Source organism: Diospyros lotus, chromosome 9, assembly GCF_014633365.1.
Source record: "Diospyros lotus cultivar Yz01 chromosome 9, ASM1463336v1, whole genome shotgun sequence".
NCBI lineage: Eukaryota > Viridiplantae > Streptophyta > Magnoliopsida > Ericales > Ebenaceae > Diospyros > Diospyros lotus.
Window position 1 is genome coordinate 21,742,156 of NC_068346.1, and position 7,143 is coordinate 21,749,298.

Sequence of the window (7,143 nt, forward strand, 5' to 3'; positions counted from 1 at the left end):
CATAATTGTACCGAAAATCAAGTTAAACCCCTAATCTTTTGAATATTTCAATTACACTTCCAAATAAAACTACACTTAAAACCATATGAAATTATCTTCATTCCACCATTGAAAATTGACAAAAAAAAAAAAGAAATTTCTTTTTTCGACCAAAGTCGGGAAAAATGAAGAAATTACGCTTACGTCCTATTGTTCGATTTGATCGCTAGTACTTTTGTTTCAACATTAAACAACCAAAAGGTTGTTCTAATAACTAAATTAAAGTGTATTTTGAGTTCAATTGACTTTTTGTGAACGAATTACGACGATTCGTCTTTTCGGCCTGATTTTTAGCTGCACAAAAAACTGTTTCCGATCAGATTTTTTTCGATGTCATAATAATCGTATCGAAATTCTGGTTCGTTTCATATAATTGTTTTTAGATATCTTGATTTCGGAGCACTCCCTCCAATCCATTCGGTTACTCATAATTGTACCGAAAATCAAGTTAAACCCCTAATCTTTTGAATATTTCAATTACACTTCCAAATAAAACTACACTTAAAACCATATGAAATTATCTTCATTCCACCATTGAAAATTGACAAAAAAAAAAAGAAATTTCTTTTTTCGACCAAAGTCGGGAAAAATGAAGAAATTACGCTTACGTCCTATTGTTCGATTTGATCGCTAGTACTTTTGTTTCAACATTAAACAACCAAAAGGTTGTTCTAATAACTAAATTAAAGTGTATTTTGAGTTCAATTGACTTTTTGTGAACGAATTACGACGATTCGTCTTTTCGGCCTGATTTTTAGCTGCACAAAAAACTGTTTCCGATCAGATTTTTTTCGATGTCATAATAATCGTATCGAAATTCTGGTTCGTTTCATATAATTGTTTTTAGATATCTTGATTTCGGAGCACTCCCTCCAATCCATTCGGTTACTCATAATTGTACCGAAAATCAAGTTAAACCCCTAATCTTTTGAATATTTCAATTACACTTCCAAATAAAACTACACTTAAAACCATATGAAATTATCTTCATTCCACCATTGAAAATTGACAAAAAAAAAAGAAATTTCTTTTTTCGACCAAAGTCGGGAAAAATGAAGAAATTACGCTTACGTCCTATTGTTCGATTTGATCGCTAGTACTTTTGTTTCAACATTAAACAACCAAAAGGTTGTTCTAATAACTAAATTAAAGTGTATTTTGAGTTCAATTGACTTTTTGTGAACGAATTACGACGATTCGTCTTTTCGGCCTGATTTTTAGCTGCACAAAAAACTGTTTCCGATCAGATTTTTTTCGATGTCATAATAATCGTATCGAAATTCTGGTTCGTTTCATATAATTGTTTTTAGATATCTTGATTTCGGAGCACTCCCTCCAATCCATTCGGTTACTCATAATTGTACCGAAAATCAAGTTAAACCCCTAATCTTTTGAATATTTCAATTACACTTCCAAATAAAACTACACTTAAAACCATATGAAATTATCTTCATTCCACCATTGAAAATTGACAAAAAAAAAAAGAAATTTCTTTTTTCGACCAAAGTCGGGAAAAATGAAGAAATTACGCTTACGTCCTATTGTTCGATTTGATCGCTAGTACTTTTGTTTCAACATTAAACAACCAAAAGGTTGTTCTAATAACTAAATTAAAGTGTATTTTGAGTTCAATTGACTTTTTGTGAACGAATTACGACGATTCGTCTTTTCGGCCTGATTTTTAGCTGCACAAAAAACTGTTTCCGATCAGATTTTTTTCGATGTCATAATAATCGTATCGAAATTCTGGTTCGTTTCATATAATTGTTTTTAGATATCTTGATTTCGGAGCACTCCCTCCAATCCATTCGGTTACTCATAATTGTACCGAAAATCAAGTTAAACCCCTAATCTTTTGAATATTTCAATTACACTTCCAAATAAAACTACACTTAAAACCATATGAAATTATCTTCATTCCACCATTGAAAATTGACAAAAAAAAAAAAGAAATTTCTTTTTTCGACCAAAGTCGGGAAAAATGAAGAAATTACGCTTACGTCCTATTGTTCGATTTGATCGCTAGTACTTTTGTTTCAACATTAAACAACCAAAAGGTTGTTCTAATAACTAAATTAAAGTGTATTTTGAGTTCAATTGACTTTTTGTGAACGAATTACGACGATTCGTCTTTTCGGCCTGATTTTTAGCTGCACAAAAAACTGTTTCCGATCAGATTTTTTTCGATGTCATAATAATCGTATCGAAATTCTGGTTCGTTTCATATAATTGTTTTTAGATATCTTGATTTCGGAGCACTCCCTCCAATCCATTCGGTTACTCATAATTGTACCGAAAATCAAGTTAAACCCCTAATCTTTTGAATATTTCAATTACACTTCCAAATAAAACTACACTTAAAACCATATGAAATTATCTTCATTCCACCATTGAAAATTGACAAAAAAAAAAAAGAAATTTCTTTTTTCGACCAAAGTCGGGAAAAATGAAGAAATTACGCTTACGTCCTATTGTTCGATTTGATCGCTAGTACTTTTGTTTCAACATTAAACAACCAAAAGGTTGTTCTAATAACTAAATTAAAGTGTATTTTGAGTTCAATTGACTTTTTGTGAACGAATTACGACGATTCGTCTTTTCGGCCTGATTTTTAGCTGCACAAAAAACTGTTTCCGATCAGATTTTTTTCGATGTCATAATAATCGTATCGAAATTCTGGTTCGTTTCATATAATTGTTTTTAGATATCTTGATTTCGGAGCACTCCCTCCAATCCATTCGGTTACTCATAATTGTACCGAAAATCAAGTTAAACCCCTAATCTTTTGAATATTTCAATTACACTTCCAAATAAAACTACACTTAAAACCATATGAAATTATCTTCATTCCACCATTGAAAATTGACAAAAAAAAAAAGAAATTTCTTTTTTCGACCAAAGTCGGGAAAAATGAAGAAATTACGCTTACGTCCTATTGTTCGATTTGATCGCTAGTACTTTTGTTTCAACATTAAACAACCAAAAGGTTGTTCTAATAACTAAATTAAAGTGTATTTTGAGTTCAATTGACTTTTTGTGAACGAATTACGACGATTCGTCTTTTCGGCCTGATTTTTAGCTGCACAAAAAACTGTTTCCGATCAGATTTTTTTCGATGTCATAATAATCGTATCGAAATTCTGGTTCGTTTCATATAATTGTTTTTAGATATCTTGATTTCGGAGCACTCCCTCCAATCCATTCGGTTACTCATAATTGTACCGAAAATCAAGTTAAACCCCTAATCTTTTGAATATTTCAATTACACTTCCAAATAAAACTACACTTAAAACCATATGAAATTATCTTCATTCCACCATTGAAAATTGACAAAAAAAAAAGAAATTTCTTTTTTCGACCAAAGTCGGGAAAAATGAAGAAATTACGCTTACGTCCTATTGTTCGATTTGATCGCTAGTACTTTTGTTTCAACATTAAACAACCAAAAGGTTGTTCTAATAACTAAATTAAAGTGTATTTTGAGTTCAATTGACTTTTTGTGAACGAATTACGACGATTCGTCTTTTCGGCCTGATTTTTAGCTGCACAAAAAACTGTTTCCGATCAGATTTTTTTCGATGTCATAATAATCGTATCGAAATTCTGGTTCGTTTCATATAATTGTTTTTAGATATCTTGATTTCGGAGCACTCCCTCCAATCCATTCGGTTACTCATAATTGTACCGAAAATCAAGTTAAACCCCTAATCTTTTGAATATTTCAATTACACTTCCAAATAAAACTACACTTAAAACCATATGAAATTATCTTCATTCCACCATTGAAAATTGACAAAAAAAAAAAGAAATTTTTTTTTTCGACCAAAGTCGGGAAAAATGAAGAAATTACGCTTACGTCCTATTGTTCGATTTGATCGCTAGTACTTTTGTTTCAACATTAAACAACCAAAAGGTTGTTCTAATAACTAAATTAAAGTGTATTTTGAGTTCAATTGACTTTTTGTGAACGAATTACGACGATTCGTCTTTTCGGCCTGATTTTTAGCTGCACAAAAAACTGTTTCCGATCAGATTTTTTTCGATGTCATAATAATCGTATCGAAATTCTGGTTCGTTTCATATAATTGTTTTTAGATATCTTGATTTCGGAGCACTCCCTCCAATCCATTCGGTTACTCATAATTGTACCGAAAATCAAGTTAAACCCCTAATCTTTTGAATATTTCAATTACACTTCCAAATAAAACTACACTTAAAACCATATGAAATTATCTTCATTCCACCATTGAAAATTGACAAAAAAAAAAAAGAAATTTCTTTTTTCGACCAAAGTCGGGAAAAATGAAGAAATTACGCTTACGTCCTATTGTTCGATTTGATCGCTAGTACTTTTGTTTCAACATTAAACAACCAAAAGGTTGTTCTAATAACTAAATTAAAGTGTATTTTGAGTTCAATTGACTTTTTGTGAACGAATTACGACGATTCGTCTTTTCGGCCTGATTTTTAGCTGCACAAAAAACTGTTTCCGATCAGATTTTTTTCGATGTCATAATAATCGTATCGAAATTCTGGTTCGTTTCATATAATTGTTTTTAGATATCTTGATTTCGGAGCACTCCCTCCAATCCATTCGGTTACTCATAATTGTACCGAAAATCAAGTTAAACCCCTAATCTTTTGAATATTTCAATTACACTTCCAAATAAAACTACACTTAAAACCATATGAAATTATCTTCATTCCACCATTGAAAATTGACAAAAAAAAAAAAAAATTTCTTTTTTCGACCAAAGTCGGGAAAAATGAAGAAATTACGCTTACGTCCTATTGTTCGATTTGATCGCTAGTACTTTTGTTTCAACATTAAACAACCAAAAGGTTGTTCTAATAACTAAATTAAAGTGTATTTTGAGTTCAATTGACTTTTTGTGAACGAATTACGACGATTCGTCTTTTCGGCCTGATTTTTAGCTGCACAAAAAACTGTTTCCGATCAGATTTTTTTCGATGTCATAATAATCGTATCGAAATTCTGGTTCGTTTCATATAATTGTTTTTAGATATCTTGATTTCGGAGCACTCCCTCCAATCCATTCGGTTACTCATAATTGTACCGAAAATCAAGTTAAACCCCTAATCTTTTGAATATTTCAATTACACTTCCAAATAAAACTACACTTAAAACCATATGAAATTATCTTCATTCCACCATTGAAAATTGACAAAAAAAAAAAAGAAATTTCTTTTTTCGACCAAAGTCGGGAAAAATGAAGAAATTACGCTTACGTCCTATTGTTCGATTTGATCGCTAGTACTTTTGTTTCAACATTAAACAACCAAAAGGTTGTTCTAATAACTAAATTAAAGTGTATTTTGAGTTCAATTGACTTTTTGTGAACGAATTACGACGATTCGTCTTTTCGGCCTGATTTTTAGCTGCACAAAAAACTGTTTCCGATCAGATTTTTTTCGATGTCATAATAATCGTATCGAAATTCTGGTTCGTTTCATATAATTGTTTTTAGATATCTTGATTTCGGAGCACTCCCTCCAATCCATTCGGTTACTCATAATTGTACCGAAAATCAAGTTAAACCCCTAATCTTTTGAATATTTCAATTACACTTCCAAATAAAACTACACTTAAAACCATATGAAATTATCTTCATTCCACCATTGAAAATTGACAAAAAAAAAAGAAATTTCTTTTTTCGACCAAAGTCGGGAAAAATGAAGAAATTACGCTTACGTCCTATTGTTCGATTTGATCGCTAGTACTTTTGTTTCAACATTAAACAACCAAAAGGTTGTTCTAATAACTAAATTAAAGTGTATTTTGAGTTCAATTGACTTTTTGTGAACGAATTACGACGATTCGTCTTTTCGGCCTGATTTTTAGCTGCACAAAAAACTGTTTCCGATCAGATTTTTTTCGATGTCATAATAATCGTATCGAAATTCTGGTTCGTTTCATATAATTGTTTTTAGATATCTTGATTTCGGAGCACTCCCTCCAATCCATTCGGTTACTCATAATTGTACCGAAAATCAAGTTAAACCCCTAATCTTTTGAATATTTCAATTACACTTCCAAATAAAACTACACTTAAAACCATATGAAATTATCTTCATTCCACCATTGAAAATTGACAAAAAAAAAAAAAATTTCTTTTTTCGACCAAAGTCGGGAAAAATGAAGAAATTACGCTTACGTCCTATTGTTCGATTTGATCGCTAGTACTTTTGTTTCAACATTAAACAACCAAAAGGTTGTTCTAATAACTAAATTAAAGTGTATTTTGAGTTCAATTGACTTTTTGTGAACGAATTACGACGATTCGTCTTTTCGGCCTGATTTTTAGCTGCACAAAAAACTGTTTCCGATCAGATTTTTTTCGATGTCATAATAATCGTATCGAAATTCTGGTTCGTTTCATATAATTGTTTTTAGATATCTTGATTTCGGAGCACTCCCTCCAATCCATTCGGTTACTCATAATTGTACCGAAAATCAAGTTAAACCCCTAATCTTTTGAATATTTCAATTACACTTCCAAATAAAACTACACTTAAAACCATATGAAATTATCTTCATTCCACCATTGAAAATTGACAAAAAAAAAAAGAAATTTCTTTTTTCGACCAAAGTCGGGAAAAATGAAGAAATTACGCTTACGTCCTATTGTTCGATTTGATCGCTAGTACTTTTGTTTCAACATTAAACAACCAAAAGGTTGTTCTAATAACTAAATTAAAGTGTATTTTGAGTTCAATTGACTTTTTGTGAACGAATTACGACGATTCGTCTTTTCGGCCTGATTTTTAGCTGCACAAAAAACTGTTTCCGATCAGATTTTTTTCGATGTCATAATAATCGTATCGAAATTCTGGTTCGTTTCATATAATTGTTTTTAGATATCTTGATTTCGGAGCACTCCCTCCAATCCATTCGGTTACTCATAATTGTACCGAAAATCAAGTTAAACCCCTAATCTTTTGAATATTTCAATTACACTTCCAAATAAAACTACACTTAAAACCATATGAAATTATCTTCATTCCACCATTGAAAATTGACAAAAAAAAAAAGAAATTTCTTTTTTCGACCAAAGTCGGGAAAAATGAAGAAATTACGCTTAC